The sequence below is a fragment of the Cupressus sempervirens genome, chromosome 9, assembly GCF_028749045.1.
Source record: "Cupressus sempervirens isolate cs-2001-9-10 chromosome 9, ASM2874904v1, whole genome shotgun sequence".
Classification (NCBI taxonomy): Eukaryota; Viridiplantae; Streptophyta; class Pinopsida; order Cupressales; family Cupressaceae; genus Cupressus; species Cupressus sempervirens.
The window spans coordinates 657,553,427-657,564,926 of NC_143126.1; the positions used below are offsets into that span (position 1 = coordinate 657,553,427).

The 11,500-nt window shown below is 35.4% G+C and overlaps 1 pseudogene; it reads right to left on the reverse strand.

The window, feature by feature from the left end:
- Positions 1 to 5,681, reverse strand: part of LOC149540450 (uncharacterized) — a 54,816-nt pseudogene extending 49,135 nt beyond the window's left edge.
- Positions 5,682 to 11,500: the final 5,819 nt, after the last annotated feature.

Genomic DNA, 11,500 nt, shown 5'->3' on the forward strand with positions numbered 1-11,500 from the left:
ACATTTCTAAATTTCTTGTCATATGACTGTTGCACCCTAAATCTAAAACCCATACATCTATTTGACTTTCTTGTGCAACATGACAAGCTAAGAACATGGTATCCTAAGTTTGATTTTCTTTGGTGAAGTTTTCACTTTTTGGTTAAGAATCATATTGCTTCTTTCTACATTCATTAAGATAATGTCCAAATTTCTTGCAATAATGACATTGGATTGAGGATTTGTCATACCTTTTCCCTTGAGGCTGATTTTGAAATGAATTTTGTATTGGGTTATGGCTGCTACGTCTTCCACTTGGACTTGATGGGTTGCTTCTTCCACCTCTATATGAGTTCCTTCCTCTACATTTGAAATTTTCTCTTCCCTTGCCTCTACCATGGCCGATTGAAATTTGTGTCTTGAAGACATACTCCAAACTTGTGTGTGTTCTTCAATTTAGTCTATGCTCATGAGAAATGAGGGAGACATATATCTCGTCAACTAATATTTGTGAGAGATCTTTTGGCTCTTCTATGACTACCACAATACTGTCAAATCTTGGAGGCAAACATCTTAATATCTTTTCTACTACTCTCTCTTCTTCAAGTGTCTCACTATGAGATCTGATTTGGTTTACCAATCCAAGAAGCTGAGTGAGAAATGAATATATTGTATCTGATTCTTTCATGTTAATAGGCTCAAAATCTCTTCTTAGTGTTTGTAGTTTTTTTGTCTCACTTTTTCCACTCCTTGGTATACTATTTGAAGAATATCCCATGCTTGCTTGGACTTTGTTGATGTTGAAATCCTTGGAAATTTACTTTCATGCACCCTTGAAAGATAAAAAATAAATCTTTTGAATCTTTCTTCCTATTATCCTTCAATAAATCCTTATCTTCTTGAGAAAGTGCATTGTATGCTATTGCATTTGCTGGTTCAATTTTGGGTATCCATTTTCAACAAGATCCCATAAATCGTGTGAAGAAAATAATGCTCTCACTGTCACTACCCAATACTCATATTTTTTTCCATTGAATTGTGGGATCTATGGATTTTTTAATCTTGTGCTTGCAAAAATTGTTGACTGTGAAAAAAAAAATTTTGAATCTTGAGAGCTTCCCAAACAAAAATCTTCACCCAGTAATCTTTAAACCTTTAGCTTTGATACCATTGATGGAAAGAGACAGAGGAGATGTAGAAAATGAAATGAAACTCACAAAAGCATCAAAATAAAGATAAAACTAGATTTTGTGTGTGTGTGTATATATATATATATATATATATATATATATATACAGTATAATATGAAATATTTTGATTACATAAAGACACCAATTCAGAGTTGCTTCTCATAAACTATACATCCACAAAAGTTTATCAATAGTTGCTCTATTAATTCATAGTATCTTTGCTATTCCAATAGCATTACAAAAGTTTTCTTTCACTTATTTTTCAAACTATTGCGTGGTACATAAACCCTATATTTAAAAACATTTCTTCATCTCTGTCTTCATTTCTATCTTTTTAGAACTCTAGTACATACACCAAAAACAACTAGTCAACACATTAAAATGTATTTAATATATTGCTTCAACTCTACTATTATAAGTTTTTAGAAAAGATTATAATAGTAATATTCTTTAATGTAGAACTTGTTCAAACAACATGATGGGATAGAAAATAGCAAGAAAAAATGTGGTTTGCAGAGATGTAGCTGGGGTAGGTGGGATTAATTTCAACAAAAAAGATGACCTTGGCAATTTGTTGACCTTATGACCCTCTTTGATGGCACTATCTATTGTACCACAAAAAATGCACCTCTTGCAAGTGTTAATATAATACACTTAGCATGTTAACACTTAGCACAAAACACATTAAGAAGGAGTGCAAATAAATTTCCTTGTAGCCACAACCCTCTTTGATCCTCCACAACATGATAGTGCAAACACAATCGGAAGGTCTCTTCACAATAATTTAGGTATGGTTGGTTTCCTGATAACAATGTCTTAAATTTATTTGTGTGAATGGAGTTCAACGATTGTTTGAACATGTAAAAATGATATGATTTATTTTTTATTTCAAAAGTTCATCAAGAGATCAGCTAGTTGTAGGCAAGGAAACATGGCAACAACTAAACATGGGTACAAATATGTATACATCTTCATCTCCATTGGACCAGTCTAAAGAGTGCATGTTGGAGCTTTTGTAGTGTATGATTTGATTGGAAAGGTAGATGGATTTTATTGTGTCTTCTCGAGTATTCATTTGGTTACTTCCATTTTATTTTTATTTTTTATTTTGACCCATTTAACTTGACCAAGTACTTCTTTTAGGTATAGTTTCATTAAGAAGCACCTAGTTCCTTAGACTTAATGCAGAGATGCATAATTTACACTTATTTCTTGGAATGCCTCCCAAGAAACTAGGTGCTTACATCGAGGGTGTAAAAGAAATTTGGAGTATTGTGTTTTGAAAATTTAAGCTTGTTTAATCTGTAGCTTTTATAAATTAAAAAAGCATCATATAAATTGCATAAAAAAAGTTTAAGATTTATGATAGTGCCGAAGTTAAAATAGCCTAATTCGCATGCTTCCCATATGAAGTTTTTATGGTTTACCTTCCTAATAGCCTAATTCACATGATCTCTAAGAGTTCTCCTATAATCTCTCCACACGGAATAGGCTAAGGATAGCCTAGGACACGGCTATCCTCCCAAAAAATGTACAGTTGATCAATTTTGATTTTTTTTTTTTTTGTAAATTTTAGCATTTGATCTTCATGATCTAGATAATTTGTAGTTGAAAATAATAATAAAATTTGGAAAAAAATCACTATGTTTTCATGAATCTGGAAAAAGAAATTTGACTTTATTTTGTCTTTGGTATTTTTTTGTGGGAGATTAGTTGTACTAATAGCCTCGCCCTCATGTCAGGAGCCATCCACACAAAAATGCCACGGTAAATGTGGGATAGCTTGCCTCACATGCCTCTCTCTTTTCTCCCACGACCTTCCCACACCCACATATATCATCTGCCCACCGTCGGAAGCAACCACCTCCATCCACTTCTTGTTCACTACTTCCCAACACCTTCTATTTTGATGATAATAAATATCCCACATCCCTCTCCTTTAATAACATCCATATTTTTTCCCCACTTGCCAAACTAGGCAATTCCCCGAGCTACCCATTCTCATCAATATGCAACAATTTTGACTCGCTATGAAAAAATTCTCTGCTCATCACATCCGCACATGGGTATAAATAACTCTAAAATGAAATGAAGAACCTCAAATTAAAAGCAACGATGAGAAATGATAAATAGAGAAATAAATTTCTTAGTTCAAATTTGAGCACAAGAGAATATATAACAAAGAAATTACCAGACTTGGTCCCCACTCCACTACTGCTAAGGAGTATTTCCACCTCACTTGTTCCCATTGCTTTTTCAACATAGGTCTCTTGTGTATATCCACCATCATCAGTCCTTTCATCTTGGCTAACTTCTCCATTGTATCTTCTTCCAATTGACATCACTCTGAAGCCTTCATAGAAACTAGTGAAGTCAAACACTCAAAATCACAAGAGAGGCTCTGTAATGCATTGCATCCATGTATGCTCACATATTTTAAACTCTTTAGCTGACCAAAATTTTGGGGTAGGTTCATGAGCTTCTCACATTCTTGCATCTCCAAATGCTCGAGAGAAGCTAGGCTTTCAAAACTTTCTGGAAACAAAGATAGTTGTGTACATCCAACTAAATATAGATATATCAAACAATGTAAATCACCAAATCTATGTGGAAGGCCCACTAAGTTGGAACAATATCTTAAATCTAAATCGCCTAAAGAAGATAAATTACCCATAGTGTTTGGAAGGCTCACCAAACTGGAACAAGACTTTAAATTCAATACCTCTAAAGAAGATAAATTACCCACACTGTCTAGAAGACTCACCAAAAAATCATTTAAATCTAACTCCAATAAAGATAAATTATCCACATTGTTTGGAATGCTCAACAAATTTGAACAATTCCTAACATCTATATCCTTTAAAGAAGGTAAGTTACCGACACTATTAAGAAGGCTGAGCAAGCTGGAACAAGACCTTAAATTCAACTTCTTTAAAGAAGATAAGTTACCCACACTATTTGGAAGTCTAGTCAAACTAGAACAAGAGCCTAAATTCAACTTTGATAGAGAAGATAAGTTACCCACACTATCTGGAAGACTTGCCAAGATGGAACAACCACTTAAATCTAACTCATTCAAAAACAAAGATTGATTATTTCTAAAACTCTTTTCATTTTATCAAAGAAGAAAAACTTCCTCAAACTCAAAGACACGTAATCAAAGTTGAAAGACCCACATTTAGTCAAGGTTAAATTTTCACATAATAATTTGTCAAGTGCAAAATTTTGACCATAGATTGCCAAAATAAGATCATTTCAATATTGCATTTCAATTTTTGCCTATATATACAAGCGACTATAAGTCAAATTAACATAATATACACAATGATAAATCTAAAAAGGAGAATGTTGATTATTTGTCAAACATATGAAACATCCAATTTTATAATGCATGTAGAACTCAACACTTCATGTATGATCAAAATACATCCCAAATAAGACCATCTTGGTCTAGTCATCTAGGCACCACACTGAAACTTCAACCCTGTCTCCCAAGCCTCCAGATGTCACATCCACCTACAAATCCTAAGACAGGAGTGTAACCTAGGTTCTTTTACCGCCCAATCACAGAGTGGTTAACTCCCTGGGGCTCTTCCTAAAATGAAAAATGCACCGACCCTTGCTCGAGAAGTCTAGTAACTCGACATTGATGAGTCAGAAAAATATGGTGAAATTGTGCATCTATCTACTAAACATTCTTTAGTTTTAAGTAAAAATCATATATACAGGGTGACAAAGAGTTAATAAAAAAAATTAACCAAGCAAATTAAACAATATATGTGATCTAAGCTTTGGTCAAAGCATCTTAAAATATCATATTCTAACTAGGAGGTAAATAGTAAAAAAATTACTTTACCCTTCTCTGTCTTTCACATTACACTGCTATATCTAGGATAGTAATAAATTTACAAGATACTATCCTCGAAACAAAAAAATAAAATTAGAAACACCACTAGAGATATATATTTTCCTTAATATCTTTTATATTCATCTTTTGATAGAATTTACCAAAAAAAAAAAAGAATTAGAAAATTCAAATCTAATAGGGATAAATAAAATATTTGATCTCTATAATCTAGAACATAAATACTTCTCAAATACTTTTTTCTTTATGGGAGACTCTATCAACACTTCTAAAGCTATGACTTTTAAGCCTAGTACTAAGGCTCTATTATAATCTGGTTTAAAAATACTAAAAATAAATAATATAACAGGGCACAAATTCAAATAGATTATTTATTTTATCTTGACGTTAATCCACAGTGTTCCTAGATTTTAGCTAAAATATAATACATAAAGCTTTAAGGAAAAAAAATGATTATTTAAAATGTTTTGGTTCACAACAACAGATATGAATGACTACATATTTTATGATAGCAATACAAATATTGAGTGGAATAACCAAACGTTTTCAATTCTACAAATAAGCATGAAAATACATATATATGATTTAAATTTTGGATTCACAACAATCATACTTATACTCTTCAATACCAAGTAGCCAATCGGCATTTTTAGATTGTTAATTATTGTTAGTTGGACAGCTGTTATTTCTGACCCAGAAATAGCAGCACTATTTATGGGTAGCTTGGACAGCTGTTCGTCCTTATCTATGAATAGCGGTTGTATTTATGGGTGGTTTGGACAGCTGTTTGTCCACTTGCCAAAAATTAGTAAATGGTTATTATTTACTAATTTTAGAGATTCCCTTTTGGACACCTTGCAACCAATTCTATTATTGGCTGTTGAGTTGTCTTAATCTCAGTCGTTGGTTTGATTTAATCTCGGTCGTTGGTTTACCAACGAGAGTAGTATAAAAAGGGGTCTAGGGGGCATTTGGAGAGAAAGGAAGGAAGCTTTTGGAGAACCAGTTTGCAGTGTTAGCAAACAGTCTTGCAGTGTTAGCAAGGTGGTGATGCTTTGGTGAAGCTGTTTACAGTGTTAGCAAACAGTCTTGCAGTGTTAGCAAGGGCACAGGAAGAAGCGTTTTGGAGAAGCAGTTTGCAGTGTTAGCAAACAGTCTTGCAGTGTTAGCAAGGGCGCAGTGTTAGCGCAGGGATAGCAGTGAGAAATATCAGTGGGAGAAATTAGGAGGTTGTCGAAGTTCTGCCAGTGTGAGGCAAGGAATTTTGTATCTCTTGATTTGCTGAAGTTTAATATAATTTCTCATCTGTAGAACTGGTTTTCCCTTAGGGTTTTTTCCAGGGACAATTTGTCCGAAAATATTGTGTTGATTCTGTTGCGCATTTCTTTCCGTATTTTAAGTGAAGTTGCAGTTGTGTTATTTTTCGATATTAGCTAGGAATTTATTTTCAGCAGTTTAATAATCATTTGTGATAGGAGATTAATAATCAGTGATTGCAATAGTTTGATTTTTCACATGGTATCAGAGCATTGTTAAGGGTAGTAGAGTTTTGCCCTAGGAAAGAAATTTTGATCTCTTTAGATTTATTATTGCTTTAAACCCTTGAGATGGCTTCAGCTGGTTTGAAAGATCAGGATAGATTGGATGGTGCCTCAAATTTTGGTGTCTGGAAGGCCAGAATTTCTTTATTGTTGAAAGAGAATGGTATCAAGGATTATGCTACCAGTGGTGTACCTGTACCAACGGATGCAACACAGCTTGCAGCATATAGGAAGGACGATGCCAAAGCGAGGAGGATTATCCTTGATGGTGTCAAGGATCATATTGTTCCACATATCTCAGAGCTAGATACAGCAAAGAAGATGTGGGATGCCATTCTAAATCTGTACCAGAATGCTACCACTAATAGGAAGTTGATTCTCAGAGAGAAGCTAAAGAATACCCGGATGAATCAGGGAGAAGACGTCACAAGTTACCTCACCAGGCTCAGACTTGTCAAGGATGAGTTAGCAGCTGTTGGAGATAGCCCTAGTGATGATGAGCTAGTGAGAATAGCCCTAAATGGGTTTACTAAACAATGGAGTGTCTTTGTTCAAGTTGTCAGTGGACGAGATACTTTACCGAGTTGGGATCGACTATGGACTGATTTCACTCAGGAGTAGTTTAGACTAAGTCTTGTCAATGGGGCCAACAAGAGTCAGAAAAATGAGGTGGAACAAGAGAACGTTGCCCTAGCGGGTAAAGGGAAAGCAAAGAAGGGATCTAGCAAAGGATCAAATTCACAAAGTGAAAAGAAGAAGAAGGACCTTTCTAAGGTTAAGTGCTTTGGATGTCACGAGTTTGGCCACTATGTCAGTGATTTCCCAGAGAGGAAAAAGGGTAAGAAGCAGGTGGCAGCTTTAGCAAGTGCAGAAGAACTCTCCAGCAGAATGGAAGATGAGTTTGCACTCATAGCTTGTATGGTTAGCTCAACCTCACAGTGTGTTTGGTATATAGATAGTGGGGCGTCATTTCATATGAAAGAAGTTAGAGAGTACTTCTCCAGTTACAAGGAGGAGGACACCAACATCCAGATTTCTATGGAAAACTTGTCCAAACTCAACCCTGTTGGGAAAGGGACTGTTCAGTTTCAAAGGGAGAATGGAAAGATAATTCCTCTTCATGATGTGTTATATGTGCCGGGCTTAGGTATGAATTTGATTTCTGTATCTGTTCTTTAGGATAGGGGGTATAATGTACTCTTTAGAGGGACACATGTGTTGATTAAGCACAAGGATTGGAAATCACCCATAACTATTGGAGTTAGGAGTGGTCGCCTTTATAGATTGCAGTTTGATACTCCTAAGGCACTTATGAGCAACAATAATCCTAGAGATCTTGGAGAGCTATGGCATAGGAGGATGGGCCATATTCATCATGGAGCACTTAGATTGCTTCGTGAGACCGTGACAGGTGTTCCGGAGGTGAGCACAGAGCATGACGATACATCTAAGGAGAAAGATGTAGATCCCACTTTATATAGACAGTTGATTGGTACGCTTATGTATTTGGTCAACACTAGACCAGATATAGCATTTGCAGTAAACTCTCTTAGTCAGTTCATGGTTGAACCAAAGAGAATGCATTGGAGAGCGGCTAAGCATGTGCTACGTTACTTGTGTGGTATAGTTGAGTATGGGATCATATATGTTCGAGGTGAAGGTATCAGGTTGATAGGCTATACTAACGCAGATTGGGCAGGAAGTACAACAGACAAAAGGAGCACTTCAGGGTGTTGTTTCAGCTTGGGATCAGGAGTTGTATCTTGGTTCAGCAGGAAGCAGAAGTTTGTGGCTCTAAGTTCAGCAGAAGCAGAATACATAGCAGCTAGCATGACGACATGTGAAGCTATATGGCTTCGAAAGTTGTTAGTAGCCTTGTTTGGTTAGAAGGTTGAGACTACTATGATACATTGTGACAATCAGAGTTGCATCAAGTTGTCTGAAAATCCAGTGTTTCATGATAGGTCTAAACATATAGATATCAGCTATCACTTCATCAGAGATTGTGCACAAAGGGATACTCAGGAGTTTGTGGGAGCTCCTAGGAAGAGTACTAGACAGCGAAGACAACCAGCCAAGTTCAATGACTATGTTAGTCAGTTGGTAGATAGTGAGCCTTCTAGCTATCAGGAAGCTGCAGAACATCAGGTATGGCGAGATGCTATGGTTGAGGAATATTCTTCAATAATGCAGAATGATGTGTGGGAGGTAGTACCTAGACCAACAGATAGGGCTGTAGTTGGATCACGCTGGATTTATAAGATAAAGCACGGTGCAGATGGTAGCATCGAGAAATACAAGGCTAGGTTTGTGGCAAAGGGGTTCTCTCAGAAGGAGGGAATAGACTATGAGGAGACATTTGCTCCAGTTGCCAGGTATACTTCTATACGAGCTATAATCTCACTTGCAGCACAGATGGGATGGCAGATCCATCAAATGGATGTCAAGACAGCATTCCTCAATGGTGAGTTGAAGGAGGAGGTATACATAGAACAACCAGAAGGCTTTGTAGCACACAGCAAAGAGACCCACGTGTGCAGATTGAAGAAAGTTGTTCGACTACAATACATACCTACAGATGAGCAGGTAGCAGACATTCTGACGAAGGCTTTGGGAAAGGCCAAATTTATCTTCTTCAGAGATAAGATGGGTGTCATGCAGAACAGCTTCCTCGCTAAGAGGGAGTGTTAATTATTGTTAGTTGGACAGTTGTTATTTCTGACCCAGAAATAGCAGCACTATTTATGGGTAGCTTGGACAGCTATTCATCCTTATCTATGAATAGCGGTTGTATTTATGGGTGGTTTGGACAGCTGTTTGTCCACTTGCCAAAAATTAGTAAATGGTTATTATTTACTAATTTTAGAGATTCCCTTTTGGACACCTTGCAACCAATTCTATTATTGGCTGTTGAGTTGTCTTAATCTCAGCCGTTGGTTTGTTTTAATCTCGGTCGTTGGTTTACCAACGAGAGTAGTATAAAAAGGGGTCTAGGGGGCATTTGGAGAGAAAGGCAGGAAGCTTTTGGAGAAGCAGTTTGCAGTGTTAGGAAACAGTCTTGCAGTGTTAGCAAGGCGGTGATGCTTTGGTGAAGCTGTTTGCAGTGTTAGCAAACAGTCTTGCAGTGTTAGCAAGGGCACAGGAAGAAGCGTTTTGGAGAAGCAGTTTGTAGTGTTAGCAAATAGTCTTGCAGTGTTAGCAAGGGCGCAGTGTTAGCGCAGGGATAGCAGTGAGAAATATCAGTGGGAGAAATTAGGAGGTTGTCGGAGTTCTGCCAGTGTGAGGCAAGGAATTTTGTATCTCTTGATTTGCTAAAGTTTAATATAATTTCTCATCTGTAGAACTGGTTTTCCCTTAGGGTTTTTCCAGGGACAATTTGTCCGAAAATATTGTGTTGATTCTGTTGCGCATTTCTTTCCGTATTTTAAGTGAAGTTGCAGTTGTGTTATTTTTCGATATTAGCTGAGAATTTATTTTCAGCAGTTTAATAATCATGTGATAGGAGATTAATAATCAGTGATTGCAATAGCTTGATTTTTCACACAGATTTATGGTGGTTGTTTTCAATTTGAGAGTGTCTGTATGTATATATATATATATATATATATGTATATATGTATATATATATATGTATATATATATATATATATATGTATATATATATATATATATGTATATATATATATATATATATATATATATATGTATATAAGCTTATTTATATCACCAAAAAGGAAGGAACAAACAAAATAAAACCCAACCATCTGACTGGCTGAAACAACAAATACACAAATCATGATTATGGTCAAACAAAATTAATCAAGAATGTATTCATTGCTGGTTAAGTGAGATGTTTGTGGAGCAATATCCAAAGCATGTACAGTTGGAGAGATCTGCCTCAAAATAAGATATAAGATGAAATCCCAAATTGCAAGTTACATTAAAGTTGGAGTACCACTATTAGCAAGAGGTTTTTATTTTTATTTTTAATTTTTTTTGAAAAAGAATATCTAATAGGATACTTAAAGGCTGGTATGCACAAAAGCCGGATTCTAGACAGTAGTTCACTCATGATATAAGCAATAGCAACTATCCAAACCCTGCTGCACAGGAATTATTTGTTTCATTTTAAAATAGAAACTACCGTTCCAGTAACACAGAGTCTACAATTTGGAAACATCTATTTAAACATGGCTGAAAAGAGGTATTCACATACTTGAACTATTATAATTGGACTAGCTTTTTAAAAAAGAAATCAATAAATATAAGGTAAAAGCCTGGATTTGAGAAATAATTACTCCTCGAGCTGTCCTCAAATGCTTGCCGCCTCTTTCTTCCAAAACCCTCTCTGTCTATCGTGTCCTTTGATTTATCCAGATTTTTGCTTAAAACAGTAAAACTTCACCTTCCAAGCATTTGACATGCCTTAAACTAAGGGTGACGTCTATTAGTTCTATTAAACTTCCACTCCTCATCCATTTTTCCCTCTCCTCCGACTCCGGAAGACTCCAATACATATCCAAATTTTCCGCTATCTAAATCGTGCGGTGAGAAATTATGAAAAATAATTGTAACTTAAGATTTATTCAGATAATCTAAATTCTCTCTCTTTTTTTAATATAAATTTTAAATGAAGAATTTTCTTTCAATTCATAAAATAAGAATATTCAAAATAATATCATTTACACATTCACTTGAAAGACAACAACATTTCATTTATTGTTTTAACAATTTTTTAAAAAAAAGATTTAAACATTTAGGCTAACATAATAACTATAAATGTAGCATAAAATCAATTCAAACATGAAATCCAAAAGTACATATATACATTCTATAACATGTCTAATTAAGTGATGTGTGCATTACCATATATTTCCACACACATCCTTATTGAGGAGCTAACCTCCTCTACTTCAACCACACCC